Raw genomic sequence first — 17,597 nt, 5'->3', positions numbered from 1 at the left:
CCAAGATTCTGAGAAGATATCAAATAAAAATCTTGGAACCAATAGAAAGCAAATTTCATAATTAGGAGGAACACAGCACCCCATATATCATCATTAGTCTGAGACAAGGAACAGAAGGTTGGGGAGGGGAAAGGATGGTTTCCCTAAACAGGGAACAGGTGGCCAGTGCAGTCAGGGCCAGCTAGGGAAACCTTAGGCAACTCTGCTCAAAAATTTCTCTGCTTCTCCCCTAGAGACTCTCAGATACAGAGGAAAACAGGATTGTTAGTTATTGGCAGTGGGTATTTGCCTCCATGATAGTGTTTTCATTCTTACAGAGACACAGAGAAAGGCCAAGGGATAGAATTTAATGGCACCCATAGACACTGCGGAAAATGAAATGTTTTTGTATGTCCTGACAAACTGAGGTTTTGATGTCACAAAATGTCCAGAATGCAATTTGGCTTTCATTTGAATTGCTTCCTGCAAAGTTAATTGTTTACTCCCAATCCATAATTGATGATAGTTTTTCCCCTGTTGCAGTTAGACCAAGGAATCTTGGCAGTCTAGTGCTATAGAAGTCAGACACATGCAGGTGATAACACCCCAAGAAGAGCTGAAATATTAGCCTTCTGAGACACAGGCTGTGCAAATTTCTCTGGCTTACAAAAGAGACATCAGTTACACCTTAGAGCCTGTCTTGTAGACTTAGCTTCATAAAAGTTGTATAATAATTTTAGAAAGTACAGATGACATGGCAGAAGAAATGCCAGAGGATAAGCTCTGGGGAGCCTGATTAATCATTTTCACAGGAGGTATAAGGAATGAGGGGGTTCTCATAGCCAAAGAAGTGATTTGCATGTTTAACTAATTTTCTTCTGCCACTTCTTCTGTATTCCCATGATGTCCAGTACAGAGTGAGTGTGCAGTGTAGACTGCTTGAACAGCAGCCACCACACATGTCCTGCCCCACCACAAAAGGAAGGAAAAAAGAAAGAAAGAAAGAAAGAAACAGCAAGATAAAAAAAAACTAAGCAAGACAAAACAAATATCCACATCTGCGGTTCAAAGATTGAGATTATGACTTTATATAAAGTCCTTTCCCTCTGTAGACTTGCTGCGAATTATTCAGATATGATGGTAACAATTTTTTAAAAGGAAGGGAAATTGTGATATGTGGTATGTACATATTTTTTAAATGTTTTCTCTCTGTTTTGATCGCTTTTGCTTTATTCAATTTGTCTTTATTAAATATTATCAAAGCAAAATTTGTTCTTCCCATTACCCTGTTTTGATTAGAGGACTACTGAATGGAGAGCTTTTTGATTTCTCCAAGGGAATTGTTTTGTAGAAAAGGCCATGGTAGGTTTCCCTTGCCACTGCCTCCTTCTGCTGGGAAGGTAACCTTTAGCAAGAGCTATAGCCTCTTAATCTTTTAGTGGAAATTGCTCTTGTGAAAATGAGCCCTGATAGTATCTTGGCTCACTAATTCATGCCATGTGGCCCAAAATTAAAGCATTAAAATTTCATAGATGTAATATCATTTATAAATCACGTCATAAAAAAACATTTATTTTCTTATAGACCTTGAAAACTGGGCACGTCTTTTTCCTCCAGCTGTTGCTTAAATTTCATTACAGCACACTGATATTTGTCGAAAACAAAGCTCTGGTAAGGTGGGGAGATATTTAGCAGCAACGCCTTCAGAGCACCAGGGCACTGTCCTGCCATCCTTGTGTACATGTTGCTTACATTCGTGGTCATGGAGACTGCAAGCTCATCTCTGTCTAATGAGAGATTCCCGGCAGAATTGTATTAATGGAGCAAGTGGTTCTGGGAGGGCGGTTTTATCATTCTTTATGTCCTTATTCTGTTCACTTTGAGAAAGAGACTATTTACCATTGTCCCTGAATTTCTCTCCTATAAAACGTCAATATGTTTAGTGGATGAAGACAACAGACTAATTAAGTAGACGGTCAACATTTGCTACATTTCAAAAAATGACAATGACAGATGATTCTTTTTGCCGTTTATCCCTAAGAAACTGATGGGGACTTGGTAATTGTTTTTTCTTTGTTTCTCTTTGACTATGCCTGAATAAAAACCCTTTTGTCCATTCAAAATGGTGGAAATTAGAATATCCATGTTGAGGTGTTTTCAGGAGGTACATGCCACATACTTGGCTTGCAGATGCTAATGAATATATAATCACATTTGCCAACCACAAAATCCCTATTGGTAAAATACTTTCATCCACAATAATCTGCTACTTTCTTGAAACATGCTAATTTTCTTAAATAATGTAGAGGCCTATAAGGACTTCTATTTACATAAACAACGAGATGTGGTAAACAATCCTATGCAAAACGCCATTATATCATAATCTGGACTTGGTTACTTTTCAGGAGTTTGGGGTTTTTGTTTGTTTGCTTGTGTTGTTTTCTTTTAATTTCATTTGGCTAGCATTTTATAGTAGAGTATTAAGATGGATTCTTTGACCTTTGATATAAAAAGTAGCTGAACCATTTCTTTATTGCTTGATTTGTTGGATTAGAGAAGATTTTATCTATTCAGTATTAAAGATTAACCCCAGGAAGCTGGGAGCTACTCTAAAGTATGGAATTTCTAAGTTGAGTGCATTTTCTCCATGCTAAAATCAGCCTAGACACAGATATCTGGTAGTGTAGAATTCCCTTAATCTTTGAGGCACAGCATCTGTATGCTCATTCACATGGACACATTTTACATACACTACCTGTCCATGCCACCAGGATCATTTGTCTGGTATGTGGTTTTGTGCTAATTGAAATATTGGTTTATTTGTTGTCAGCCTGAGATGCCTTCTTCAACAAGGCTAAAAACAATTTCAAGCAGAATATAAATAAGATGCATCTGAGGATATACCTATGCATACACAAACTTGTGTGTGTGTGGACATACATATATTCTACACAAATGCACTGAGGGAGAGAGCAAGAGGGAGTTTCTATTTTCATTCTATCATGCTTACATATATTCATATGCTTTCACGTTGCGTATAGCTTTGGATCTGAGAAAAACAGACTATTATGTGTCTGGTAACTTCACTGGAAAATCTGAAAGAGTCTAAATTAGCCAATTCCTGCTGATCTTTTGGATACATGAATTCGTATGTCCACTAATTTGTTTTTTTGTTGTTGTTGTTGTTTTGCCTTTTATTGTGGAGAGGGGAGAAATCCAAACATACACAAATATAAACAGAATAATATAGAAGAAATCTCTACATATCCATCACCAGCTCCAGAAAAATACCAACTCATTGGTCTCCACAGCCCCATCTCCATCACCAGTCACATCTTCCCAACCTTTCTCCCACCTATATTTTCATGAGGCAAATTCAATATCATATTATTTCATTTCAAAATATTTCATTATGTACTTTTATAAGATAAAAACATAGTTTTTATATATGAGTAGAATACCAATCCCACACTTAAAAAAACACCATAAGTCTTAATGTTATCAAATCTCCAGTCACTGCAGTTATCTAACGCATCATACATTTTTTAAGAAATCATAATTCAAATATTCTACGTATGCAAAATACATACATTGCTTGTCCATAGATTGATTTGTCTTTGAGACTTTTTAAAACATATGGGTACTCCTCTCCTTTCCTTTTTTCTTCTTGCAGCTCATTTGTCAAACTGCAAGGAAAAAACATGATTGTTTGTCCTATAGCTTCTCACGGTCTAGTTTTTGCTGATTGCAACCCCAGGATACAGTTTAATATGTTCTTTGGTCTCTTATTTACTGTACTTAGTAGTTGGATCTAGAGGTTTTATCATATTAGATTTTTGTGGGGTTTTTCTGATAAGACATTTACAGTATGTGTTCTTGTCCACTTAATAAAAAGCACACTATATGCTGTCTTTTCGAAGTGCTAGCTATTGATGTTCTATGCCTAAATCCATTGGTTTATTAGAGATTACAAAATAGGGGTATTCTTATTTTCTCCTGCCTTCATCATTTATTAAATGGGACATTTTTATAATAAAAATTTCCTCTTTTCTACTCTTTGGTTGCTAGTAGTACAACTAGTATAGCCAAGGGAGGGTAAACTCTTGATTCTTTTGTGATATTGTGCTGGCCTAGAGCCAGAACCTGAGCAACACTATTTTATAAAATGCAAAACTGTTTTTTAAATAAGTTGAAGTGGCTGCCCCATTCTCCTCACAATAACTACTGTCCTTGGCCTCTGTAAATAGAACTGTTAGTTTGTTCTTCAAAACTATGTAAAGCTGCTTACCTTTTCTTATCAGTAACTGCTAAAATCTGTGACTTTTATCACCACCCAGACGATGTGTAAACAAATGTATATCTTGACTTCTGTAAACCACTGAGTAACAAACAGAATGACAAAAGTCCCCTGGCCCTTGGAATGTCCGGAGACCCCTGCCCTTGTCTCCACCCAGGAGGTGAATCACAGAATCCCCTAGCCCTTGGAATGTCCGAAACCTTTTCATCCCCATCCCCGCCCCTCACCCCCACTCCCAAGGTGGTTTTTCGGGTATAAAAAATCGTGGCACCCTCCTTTTGGCACCACAGGTTGGAGAGACGTGAGTCCTCTGTGGTCGCCGGCATAATAAATGACCCTGCAATCTGGCGTACTTTTGTCTTGTGCTCCAGTCAAATACAACACTTTTATTTTCAGTTTTCAAAATTATCATTAGTTCCCTGACAGTATCCCTCAGTACTCAATAATTTTTTAATATCATGAAGAACACATGGATTTAAAAATTATTGAAGTATTTCAATCTATTATACTTATATCATTCCTGTTGATGCTTAAATTGTTACATCTTTGGCCTGTAGGAGGCTCTTACAGGTTACTCTCACATTGTTTTGACAGATTCATGTCCACTCTTCACTCTGTTGAGGATATTGAATCCCAGGGATTTTGGAAATAGCTGCTACCCTCTCCCTTTCACTAAGCCTACCCTTTCTGTCTCTTGCTCTTTCCAGGTGTTCTGTCGCCTGACTTTAACTTGGGGATAGTTCCTGAAGGAGCCAGTATTTATATGTAAATTATTGAGAAACACAAAGGTGCCAGAACACATAGTTTTCAACAACCTGTTTTATTCTTCTCACATTTTTATGTTATCTTAGGGAACCAAATTCACCTGGTGTTTGGAATTCTAACTTTTTGATAGCCCCTTAGCCCCAGGTTGCAAATTGCTGTACTCTTTTTATGTCTTCATCACTGCATGGCTTGTGGTAGTCACTTGAATACTTGTTGAATGAATCAATGACTGAAAGAACAAATAAACAAAAAAATAAACCCATAACCTCTTTTTACTTTAAAGCATAAACCTGCTTTTAGATATGGTGCCGTGAAACAGAACAATCTTAGCTGATAAGAGAGAGTTGATATTGCATGTGCAGGTTGAGAGGACATTTCTGAGTAATTTGGGAGAGGGGCTTCAATAGGAAACTGCCCCTTGCATGGAAAAGCATTCCCTGTACAGTCTTTCAGACACTAATTTTGACAAGCACCAAAGCAAGACACATGCTTTGAAGTGCTATGGGATTTTATGCCAAGAGGTTGAAATAATTTAATGAATCTGGAGGGGGTGGAGGTAGCATAGAATTATGGTTGCTTTATCCATTTTTTTTCTGATCTGTTTAGGTGATTTATCTATTCCGATTTCCCTGAATTGTTTAGTGCTGAGATTTCATGGAAATAGGTGTTCTAAAACCCACTAAATATTGTTTTTTAATTACCTCACAGCCTCAAAGGAACAAGTAATCCTCATCTTCTTTTTATTGGCACTAAAATTCTCTATAACCACCAGCTCCCATAAAGATCATTCTTTTTAAAGCCTTGTTTTTTACTAAGGAATGTTGATTTTCTAGATAGATCACTGCAGGATGGAGTCAGGCAAAGAATAATTATTGTCATTCAAGTCAGTGTTTCATAATCTACCTGGGTGCTAAGATCCACCCCAATTGGAAAGAGTACATGTGTTAAAATTATCTATTCATCAGACAAGCAAAGCAATAATTTTGTAAGACATCATGTGTCTGTGTTCACATATATACACATCTGGGGAGCGATGGTTAACAGTTTCCTAAGCACTGTGTATGCTAAATTAATGCTTATCAGGTATCTTATTCCTTAAATCAATAGTCTACATAGACATTTTTACTGTACTCACTCCAAAGTAAATAATTTTTGAGCATTTAACCTAAACAAATTAGATTGAACCATATGAAATTGATATTTTATGGGTCAAAAGTAGTTGAACATTGGCAATTTCATATTTTTCAACTTTCTAATTTTATCTATTAGTTACAAGTATGTACATATGTACTATCATCATTAATATAACAAGCACAATAACTCTTTGGGTAAGAGTCAATAATTTATTGGATGTAAATCTGCACTTCCAATCGTCTCCTGGGTAATTTCTAAATCATTGAGTTAGTTCTGATGAGATCAGATCATCACAGCTTTTACTCTGATACTGTGGCTAGCTAGAAACTTGCCCTAGGAGATGTATCAGCTCTTCTAGTTTTTTCTTGCATCAATGTGCTTGTCTTATTACTATTTTTAGTCAATCTATGGTTTCTTTGCAGAAATCTCTTTATGCTCCTTGTCCATTTTGAGAGGGCTAATTAATAAGTCAGAACTAAATAATATAATACATATATAAACCAGTTTGACTAGACCATTTAATTCAGAATATGTTGCACAGTACTCAAGGAGAAGGTTTAACATGTTGACTCTGACATGCAGATGAGTGATGGTGCCGTAGACAAATAGGATATTAGATTTTAGTAGAACTTAATTTATTTCTAATTTTTCCAGTGACACAGTGGATATAAATGAAAGTTCAAATCTAATTTGAATTGTGCCTCCCACATGCAGTCTTTCCATGTGGCTTGGATTTATCACAGCCTGGTGGCTGGGTTCTGAGATAGAGCATCTGCAAAGCAAGCATTTCAAGAAATTAGGTGAACATTGTATAGACTTTCATAACTCAGCCTTGGAAATCACATAGTGTCACTTCCTCATCCTTAATTAATTAAAGTAATTGCAATCCCATGTGGATTTAAGAGGACGGTACATAGACCTCTCTATGAAGGAATGTCAAAGAGTTTGTGGCCACTGTTTATAAACCACCACGCTACTCAATGCATGAATCCCTTAACAAATAGCCATCCACATTTACTACCTCTACTGATAAGGAGTTCATTATCACAGAACATAAACTATTCCTTTGTGGGGGACAGTATTAAATATTAAAAATATTTTCTCAAGCTGAACAAAAATGTGCTTTCTTATTACCCAGTTTTTGTCCCCCATTTCTGCCCTCCTGAACAGGACAGAGCAAGTCAGCTTTCCTTTTTGCTTGGAAGTAGTTTTCAAGTGAATTGTGTTTTCTTTTGGAGGTTCACACTCCTAGTTCCTTTGACTTTTTCCTGTTTCTCTCATCACCTGCTTATCTTCTAAGCAAACAACACTTTATCTCTATTTCTCTTAAAGTGCTACTAAATTTGAGCCCATGTACCATTTCATGCTGTCCTTGCTGGCTGGGTTGCTACAGTACTATTTGTGTATGTAATAGTTTCTCAAAGGAAATATCTATAGAACAATTAATTAGCACAAACTGTTAATATAAAATTTTTCAGATCCTCAGAGTACCGGCATACTCTGAGCCAATGAGAGCCGATATGGGAGATTGTACCGGATGCTGTCAGGCTGCAAACATTTGTGCCCCATATGGCAAATGTTCTCAGCCAGTGAATACTCTACTGTACCATACTGAGTTGAAAGTCTTCAGTGATGTTTTTTATGTACCCCTCAGGAGCCTCTCTTTATGGCATATATTTTTGTGTTCTGGTTAACTGTTTGAAACCATTATGGCCGACAAAATGTATATAAGTGATAGTGTTGGGACTGAGGCAAAGAAACCCAGGAAGAGTATTCCACTGGGTGTTAACATGCAGGGCTTCCAGCAGCTTGAGGAGCCTTTGATGAAAAGGTCAAAGTAACAGATGGTAAAGATCAGCAGGAAATTAGGGATTGGGATAAGTCCTTTTGACATTCGGAAGGGCATTATAAAATATCCCTGTAGGATTGCCCAACAGTTGTTTGAAAAACTCTTAGAAGAAACTAAGGCTAGAATATGTCATGACTTCTGCTGATTTAACAAAAATGAAAGAATGCTATTCACTGTATGATGCCAGGAACTCATCTTTATAGGAACTATGTGCATAAGACCCTGTGCAATGCAGATATACTAAGTACTCTTTCTTTTTCAGAAATGAATGTCCCACACCAAAATCATATTTCTATACTCCAGGTGAATTTTAATCAGAGAAGACTGAAGTAGAACTAATTTTTTTTATAATATAACATTTTTCATCAACTACTTAAGGTGTCTTTAGCTTTTTAAACAGCTACATAATACTGTTGACCCATCTTAAGCTTCTTCAATAAAGACCTCCATATTTTTTTCAGGTAAAATTCTTTTTTTTTAAATTGTACTTTAAGTTCTGGGGTACATGTGCAGATCTTGCAGGATTGTTGCATAGGTATGCACATGCCATGGTGGTTTGCTGCCTTCATCCCCCCATCACCTGCATCAGGCATTTCTCCTAGTGTTATCCCTCCCCAACCTCTCCTACCCTGCTGTCCCTCCCCTAGCCCCCAGTCCCCCAATAGACCCCAGTGTGTGATGTTCCCCTCCCTGTGCCCAAGTGTTCTAATTGTTCAACACCCATCTGTGAGTGAAAACATGCGGTGTTTGATTTTCTGTTCTTGTGTCAGTTTGCTGAAAATCATGGTTTCCAGATTCATCCATGTCCCTACAAAGGACACAAACTCATCGTTTTTTATAGCTGCATAGTATTCCATGGTGTATATGTGCCACATTTTCTTTGTCCAGTCTATCATCAATGGGCATTTGGGTTAGTTCCAGGTCTTTGCTATTGTAAACAGTACCACAATGAGCATACATGTACATGTGTCATTATAATAGAAAGATTTATAATCCTTTGGGTATATATATATCCAGTAATGGAATTGTTGGGTCAAATGGAATTTCTATTTCTAGATCCTTGAGGAATGGCCACACTGTCTTCCACAGTGGTTGAACTAATTTACACTTCCACCAACACAAAGTGTTCCTATTTCTCCATATCCTCTCCAGCATCTGTTGCCTCCAGATTTTTTAATGATCGCCATTCTAACTGGCATGAGATGGTATCTCAATGTGGTTTTGATTTGCATTTCTCTAACAACTAGTGATGATGAGCATTTTTTCGTATGTTTGTTGGCCTCATAAATGTCTTCTTTTGAAAAGTGTCTGTTCATATCCTTCACCCCTTAAAATTCTATTCACCATCACCACTCTAATACGTAGTCTGATCATGGTGGTGATGAGGACCGTGACTAATGTTTATTGGCACTTGTTTAGCTCAGGCACAATTAAGTGCTTTTCGCTATTTCAGGAAATCCTCACCCCAAACCTATGAGGTAGTTAATTTTATTCTCCCTACCTTATGTATGGGGAGTATTATAGAAGCTGAGTAACTGGCCCCAAGTCTTATAGTTAGTAAATGATAGAGCTGGGATCAGTGGAGCCGTTGTGCTAATGTCAGATGTTGAGGATGTCATTTATGATGTCAAATATCTATCCCAGGTTGGGGTTGTATTTGTAAACTGCATGACAGGAGGATTTGATCTGAAACAGTGCTTGCTTGATTCAGAATTGATGCTGAATGAATGAACATGTTGTGGGCCTGTTGATCCATGAATTCACTAATAAGCATCTGTGATGCAAAGCCCAATTCCTCCTGCTGCAAATCATGTCTGTCAATCTTAATGTGCACCAAAAATGTTTTTTAAAGCCATGATTTCATAATTATAGGGTTCCACAAAAACATCCTCTTGGGAGAGTCAGCAGCATTAAGGCATAGCAATATTTTTGTTCAGGGTGCATTAGGTATCTCTGATTTGCCAATATCTTAAATGCTAGTAGCAGCCTCAGACATGAAATTACCTAGTGGGCAATCCTAATAGGAGAAACAAGCTCTAAAAGAGAAAAATATAAGGAATCCTACCCCTGGCTCTCAATGGAAAGTGGCATGAGTCATACTACCTCTAAAGAAATATGTATCCACCACTGAAATCATGCGACAAAAGGAACTAAACTGAGATGGTTGAGTTGAGCTTTCTCAAAGATCAATTGACCTATTTTGTCCGATGATATGTGGGCAGAACTGATATAGGCTACTTCCCAGCAGAAAATTTTAGAGACCTTATGTAATGTACTGCCACATGGGGCTTTTTCTCTGTCACAAGGCCAGCAATGTCCCAAATATGAGTGTTTCATTAGTCTGGGTCGCAGAGTGAAGAAGACATCTAGCCAGCCCATTATGATCATGCAGTGCTAGCAAGAAATAAGCTAAGTCCTTGAGGATTTGGGATTGTTACCACAGCACATGTAACCTAAGCTGACTAAAAAAACTGGAAGTATGCTTGGCCAGGCACTGCCGCTCACACCTGTAATCCCAGCGCTTTGGGAGACTGAGGCAGATGGATCACCTGAGGTCAGAAGTTTGAGACCAACCTGGCCAACATGGTGAAACCTCATCTCTACTAAAAATACAAAAAATTAGCCAGGCATTGTGGCATGCACTTATAATCCCAGCTACTTGTGAGGCTGAGGTAGGAGAATTGCTTCAACCCGGGAGGCGGAGGTTGCAATGAGCCAAGATCACACCACTGCACTTCAGCCTGGGCAACAGAGTGAGACTCCATCTCAAAAAAACCAAACAAAACTACAAATATGCTTAAGGAAATCAGGGCTAAAGCTGGAGAAACATGTTAAGCATAAGGGGAAGAACAACCCCTTGCAGTCCCAGGCACTTCCAACGAGGGGAGAGCCTAAGTGCAGACACCACCTCGGAGGCATGGTTGGACATACTGGGTGGAGGGGCAGGTGCAGAGTAAATGCACAGTTCATGCTGGAACCAGGCCCATTTTACTTATTTATTGGCTAAAAGAATAGTTTTAGATTATGCGTCTCAAAGTGTATGGCATTGAAAAGTCACTGGCCTGGAATACCCTGACCCCCTGCAAAAATCAACTGGCCTATCTCACTTCAATCCATTTCAAATATTTAGTTTCTAATTAGATTTCATTTGTGCAAAGGGTTCTGCAACCAAAAATGCTTGAAAATCACTGCCTCTGATGAGGCCACAGGCTCATTTCAACTATTTTGAAATGATTATCATCAAATTCTGTGGACTCTGTTTTGGTCTGTCCTAATCTCAACCCTTCTTTTCAGAGCATGTGGCAGAAGCAGCTTCACTACAGAGATAAATATTCATGTGCATCGCATTTTGCTCACAGGCACTGTATAAACCATATTTAGAACTCTGAATGTTGAGATGTACTGTGTCAACATTGAAATTTAATTACTGTGATGGACTTTAAATCCATGTACTTCCTTGCACTGCAGTATGAATATTACCTCTTGTGTTTCTTCATTCTCCTTTATGTTCCTGTAGAAGAAGGTTGCAATCTGTCTAACCAGAACACCCACCTGCCCTTCTCCTCCAAGTGAATGAAATGAACTCTCAGTTTTATGACTGTTTTATCTTTGTATTGTGAAAAAGAAATATTGTCTTGCTAAACTCTTTGGACACTTCCCAATATGCACTATCTCCTGCTACTCCTATTATCACTCATTCTGGTAATAAATGATAATGTTCATTGCTAGGATTTGTAAAGCACTGTCAAGTTAGCCCATTATTTTAAACTCAGGTTAAAGTAAGGATTTTAGATTTATATAAGCCTGGTGCAGTTTCATTAAGAACCAAAGGCATTTTAATTTTTCTCCCTCTACCCAAGAGACTTTATACTTCTTAATGTGACATTAATCAGTGTTTTAATATTTCTTCAAAATGTATCTATTCTCTGTATGCTATTTACTGTCTTTGTCAAAGTCAATGAACAGGAATAAAAAGTAACTACATGATATAGAAACTACTGCCTTCTCGGCCCTTGTGTAATAGGTAAGTGGATGCTGTTAAAAGTGAATCTATCCAGGGTGCTTTTCCTATTTCTGTATAGGATTTTGATTTCATTTTAAATTAATGTCATAAACCCCAGGTCTGAAAACTAATGGAATTTTTGCATTTACCTACTGATCTATAACCTTTAGGTTAGCCTGTATGACCATTTGCAGTCAGTTCATTGGATGATGCAATGCTCCAATGCTGAATGAAAAGATTTCTGCTATATTCCAGATACCAGATATGAAGGCCAGTTTGGGTGGATTATTATTAGAATGATTTTATATTAGTTCTGATGGGTAGTACAGAATAAGCTGTAGGAATTAGCTACAGCCCCCTAAATGAGAGGAGACAAGGAAAGAGATGTGTTTGATTACCTGACACTGACTCACTTTGGGAGATGGAAGGCTAATTAGGAGTCCAGGGATTGGCAGAACAGATTTTCTGAGTCCTGGTCAGTACACAGTGAGTGTGTACACTGTTGCTGGCTGGCTGGTCCCCATGGAGACATTACTGTTTGATCAGTTCTTCTCAGCACCTGTGTGTCCAGAGCTGTGACTGTGGCTTTGAGATGCCTGGTTAAAGGGAAAAGTTCTCTAGATGCTGGGAGGCTGACGTACATGTGGAGGAGCCTGTATTCTGCTGCCCGTCCTGGCCCTGGACAGTATGATGCAGTATGTGCTTACACGCAACGAATCAAGTCCAAATCCCACCTCTAGGCTTACTGGCTGAGTGACTTTGGGAAAATTATTTAATCTCTAAATTGGTCTGTTCATCAGGTCTGTAACCTGATGTTGGCATGAGTATTAAATGTGATAATCGAGAAAAAGCATCCAGTCAAGTTCCAGGCACATAATGGGCTCTCGATAAACGGAAGTTAAAAGGAAAGCCTGTCCCTCAGGCAGCTCAGATCAGGTCTAATGACATCCAATGGGACAAGAGATATGGCACGTGGGTGGGAAAAGCCTGGAGGCTGGTATTGATGAGTGGCAGGCTCAGGGTACCAACAGATGCAGAGAGGTCCTTCCTGCTACTGGCTGTGACAGCACCAGCTCTCCATAAACATCCATCAGTTAGGATCCACCAGGCCTTGAGGAGAGTAAAGAGGGCACCAGGGAAGCTATCCCTGGGAGACCTGGCACAAACCCGAAGGAGAAGAAGGCAGGACACAGGGATGATGAACATGCAGAGCACACACTTCGCCTTTTCCATTTTTACCCGCAGCCAATCTGCTCCTGACCAGATCAGATCTCAGCCTAGATCCCATTTCTCTTTCTACTGCATATTCCCCTAAAGCCGTCTTAAAAGAGAATGATAGACCCAGTGAATGCTTAGTAGCCACAGGTAGTTTTTTTTTAATAGTGTCTGTCCAAAGAAATACAAATTAAAAAAATAAAGCATTTCCCCTAGTTTTTTAAAAAATGTAGCCATATAAATAAAGTATATGATGCCTTCCCCACCTGTCTCCTCCCTTTCATGTTTTCTGGATTTCTGCTTTTCTACCACAGCAAACTCCAGTGTCTTTGTGCTACACAGAACACAAGGATTAGTCGAAGTTACTCAGACACATAAGCTAAAGAAAAGAAGTAAACTGAGCTTCAAAACTAATAGCACAAAAGTAATGCATTTGATATTTGCCATGGACAGGATGCTGTAGATCAGCACATGTGCTAGTTGGCCATATGCCTGCATATCCTTAGATTCATTTCCCACCCTTCCTCTACTCTGCTGCCAATCACAGGAAACACCATTTGCAGGGGCTCCCTTGACAACTAACTTCCAGTAGTTTTGGCAATTATGGGTACTAGTGGACAAGTATAGGATGAGGAAAGGGGAGAAGTCACTGTATTTCTCCCTCTGCCTTGGGGAGGCATTTCCAGCAGGAAGAAGCTGTGTCTTCTGGGGCTCCACTCCCACTAGACATCCTTTCCCTCATGATCCCAGCTTCTGCCAGGCATTCACTAGGTTCCACTTGTTCCAGCCTGAGTAACTGATTTCTGGAAATACCACGTCCTAGAGGTAGTGGCTTCCTGTTCTTATATATATTTGAATTGCCCCCTCTGTCCCTGATTAGCTTTTCAGGTCATTTATCATGTGTGTAACCAATTCCAAGCATTAAATTTTCTCTGTTTAAAGCACTTACAGTAGTTTTATTTCCTGTGTAGATCCTGACTGATGCACTGGCGATTTGAATCTATTCTGTTCAATGAATTAGTAGAATGGGAAAGTTAATGTATTTAAGCAGACATGTCTCTATGCAGCTCTGAATAAAAATAAAAATGCATAAATAATGTACCAAGACATTTCGTCACAGCAAAACACTGCTTTGGTTTCTGATGTTTCATGCCATTCACAAATATCTCCTTATTTGTTATTCTAGGGAGTTTTCATTAGGGCTAAACTATTTCACGTGACAAGTACTTTCACAGCAGTTTGCAAGAATCATGCACTTTCCCAGGTTAGAAAAATAACCCTGAAGCATATGTCCCTTAACGTTGTGCTTCCTGCATTGAGCCCATTTCTAACCAACAGATCCTGGACATACATCATACCCTGGTATAAAGGAATCTACCTGGCTCACAGGACAAATGTGCCCTGGCCAGCTTTCCATGATCTCCTTCTGAGCTGGAAAAGCTGGAGGGAATTTTATTAAGCAGTTAAAGAATAAAACTTGATCATTCTTGTAAGAATTCAGACAATGAATGGCTTATAAAATGGGCCATTAAAATAATTCATGTCTGAAATTCAGCATTCCTATGATACAACATGTCAGGTGGGGGAACTGACTCCTTGGAGCTCTCCTCCTAACTGCTTGGCTGCTTGGGTAATATTAAGAGAATCTATCTGAAAGAAAAGAAATAGAAATACTGACTTGCTCTAAGGGTGGCTTAACTGAGCTTTGAAAATAGCAAGATCCCACTATAAGCAGATGAACTGGGCATGCAGATACCTAGTGAGTTAGAAAGCAATTCTTCCTTGATGCCCCCTCAGCACCCCTTCATACATCTAGTTTTTGTCCATACCAAACTTGGGAAGTTGGGAGCAACAATAGTCCTTACTTTCTCCCTGAGAGGTGGGAGAAAGTCTCCAGTTCTGCTCTTATAATCCATTTTTTATTCAGCATCACCTTTTTCAATGGGCTAAGTACCCTACAAAGTAGGGATGCATCTTAATGAATTCTAGCCCAGTCCACTGGCCGTTAAGAGCAGGATCAGCAAATGGCCTTGGAAAATGTGCTCAGTATAGCCAAGTTGTACCCTTGAGGACTTCGGTACTTAAGATGTGCCTGTGTTTCTGCTTCTCATCAACGCCCATACAGCTCTCTTTGTAATCAAGGCCCATACTTTACTGAAGTTCTTGAGCAGCTGCTCAACATGACCACGTTTCATCTGCCATTACTTTTCAGTGTCTTTTAATGTGAAGAAATATATTCATTCTGTAAGAAAAATAGGACTAGGATTTTTAAAGGCTGTCAAATTATGCAACAATAAGCTCTTCAATACCCATTTGTCAGATGTTTCAGTAAACTGCAAATATCAGATTTCTTTTTAAAATCATTTCAAACATACGCTGGGAATTAAACAAGAACCACATATTAGAAAAGGAAATAAGCTTACCTTTTCTCTTGTTAGACTCCAAGCACCCTGATGGATCTTCATGGTGGAGATTTTAACAACACTGCTAATACTGACTTATTTCCAATCAGAGCTGAGAGATCAAAAAAGACAAACCCTCTGTGGATCTACTCATTTTTTTTAAACTCATGTTTAAAATTAAAATTTTCTTAGGCATTCAACAGTGAATAATAAAGCTGAGCTCATTTACTTAAAGTTTTAAAATAGCTCTGAATTAGTTCTCTGTGATACAGGAAGCCAGTATGCAGAAAGCCAGTAACTATCTCACTGTTTCGTCTCTGACTCTGGAATCTCGGGAAAGTTACTTAATTGTACTCAGTGTCCATTTTCTCTGGAAAGTGCATATGATAACAGGGCTCACCTTGGTTGGTTATTATGAATATTAAAGCAGATTATTCATTTGCTTATTCAATAAATATGCATTGAGAATCTCCTATGTAACATATGTGGAGCTTACCCTGTTGAACTTATGGCTTGGAAAAAGAAATAGAAAATAATTTAAAAAACATAAGTATAATTATAGCTAGATAAAAGCTACTAAAGGAAGATATTGGATGCTCTAAGAATACATGACAGGAGACGTAATCTGTGGTGATAAGGGTTCCCTAAAAAAATACAAATGAGATATGAAAGATTAGCAACAGTTAGCTAGGCTGTGTGTGCGTGTGTGTGTGCGTGCGTGTGTGTGTGTGTGTGTGTATGTGTGTGTGTGGTGGACATTTCAGGCAAAGGAAGCAGCTGGTATATATATCCAGGTTTCCTCTGGAAATTCACCACCCTGAAGCAACAACGGTAGCCTCCCTTCCAGTTATGTTTATCTTTTATTTTCAGCTAAATAAATTTTATTTTGATTCAGAAGTCTGTAGAATTACTTTCACATTACATGTGCGTGTGGTGGAGGGTCCTCTAATGATGCGTTTGTATTTTTTCCAGAGATCCCCAGGCAAGTGTGCATGATGCAGATTTATCCTAGACATACATCATGGGCACATGTTATTCATTCAGAAAATATTTCCATATTTATCAGGCACCTGCTTCATGCCTAGCATTACTTACCCTAAACACTGAGGATAGAGATGAATAAGATACAGGCTCTGTCTAGGACTTTAACCCTCAGTTTAGTGAGGAAAAGAGATACAAAAACACATATCTGTAATATGCCACATTGGAGCTGTGTGTGTGAGGTAATAAATTCCAGAAGCATGGAAAACAGCCTGGCTGCCTCTACCTGGGAGGACCAGTGAAGGCTACACAGAGGAGGTCATATGTGAGCAGAATTTAAAGGAAGGACATCCAGAAGAGCATGCACCAGGACACCTCATCTATGTCCCTAAGACCCAGAAGAGTGCCTGGCATGTGGTGCCTCCATAATAAATATTTATCTAATTTACAATTGGCACAGAAAGAAGTTCTGTGAGTTATTCTGAGTGGATCAAACATAACACGCAAGTAAAGTGTCAGCCTGCAGCCAAGAGGCCAGAAATGTAAACAGAGGTAAAATTGTGAAGATGTTCTTATGCAAGGTAAAGGATCCCACATTTTATTCCCTAGTTTAAATGATGGAAAGCAACTGAAGCCTTTTAATCAAGAAGAATGACATAATCAGCTTTGCTTTATAGAAAACTCAGTGTGTCAGCTGTTTAGGGGATGGAGAAGTGGGAGAAAAGAGAAGGCAGGGAGACCATCAAGAAGAGATTATAGTTGTCCAGAACAGAAATGATGAGGTTGGACGTGAAGGAAGATGAAAAGAATGCATTTCAGAAACATTTTGAAGTAAAACCCATCAAGAATACGTGGGATTAAGGAAGAAAAAAGAGACGGGGTGATGAAGAAATATTGCTGGCCTACATGACTGCTGACACCATTAATTGATATGGGAAGACAGAAATGAGAAAAGGGTGGAGAAAATGCAAG

At 38.7% G+C, this 17,597-nt stretch overlaps 1 protein-coding gene and 1 long non-coding RNA gene across 2 annotated transcripts in view; one reads left to right on the top strand and one right to left on the bottom strand.

Annotated features, from left to right (window-relative positions):
• Positions 1-17,597, top strand: part of ST6GALNAC3 (ST6 N-acetylgalactosaminide alpha-2,6-sialyltransferase 3) — a 570,108-nt gene that overhangs the window by 509,642 nt on the left and 42,869 nt on the right. The gene's annotated exons all lie outside the window — the stretch shown is intronic.
• Positions 6,838-15,795, bottom strand: LOC116564089. The gene is made up of 3 exons (XR_004274715.1): positions 15,666-15,795; positions 12,441-12,623; positions 6,838-6,947 (listed from the first exon to the last, which is right to left on the bottom strand). It is a non-coding gene; the product is annotated as an uncharacterized LOC116564089 (long non-coding RNA).

The sequence above is a fragment of the Sapajus apella genome, unplaced genomic scaffold (assembly GCF_009761245.1).
Source record: "Sapajus apella isolate SASKATOON/1434 unplaced genomic scaffold, GSC_monkey_1.0 scaffold36, whole genome shotgun sequence".
In the NCBI taxonomy this organism is placed as follows: domain Eukaryota; kingdom Metazoa; phylum Chordata; class Mammalia; order Primates; family Cebidae; genus Sapajus; species Sapajus apella.
This window is presented reverse-complemented; position numbering and strand designations above follow the sequence as displayed.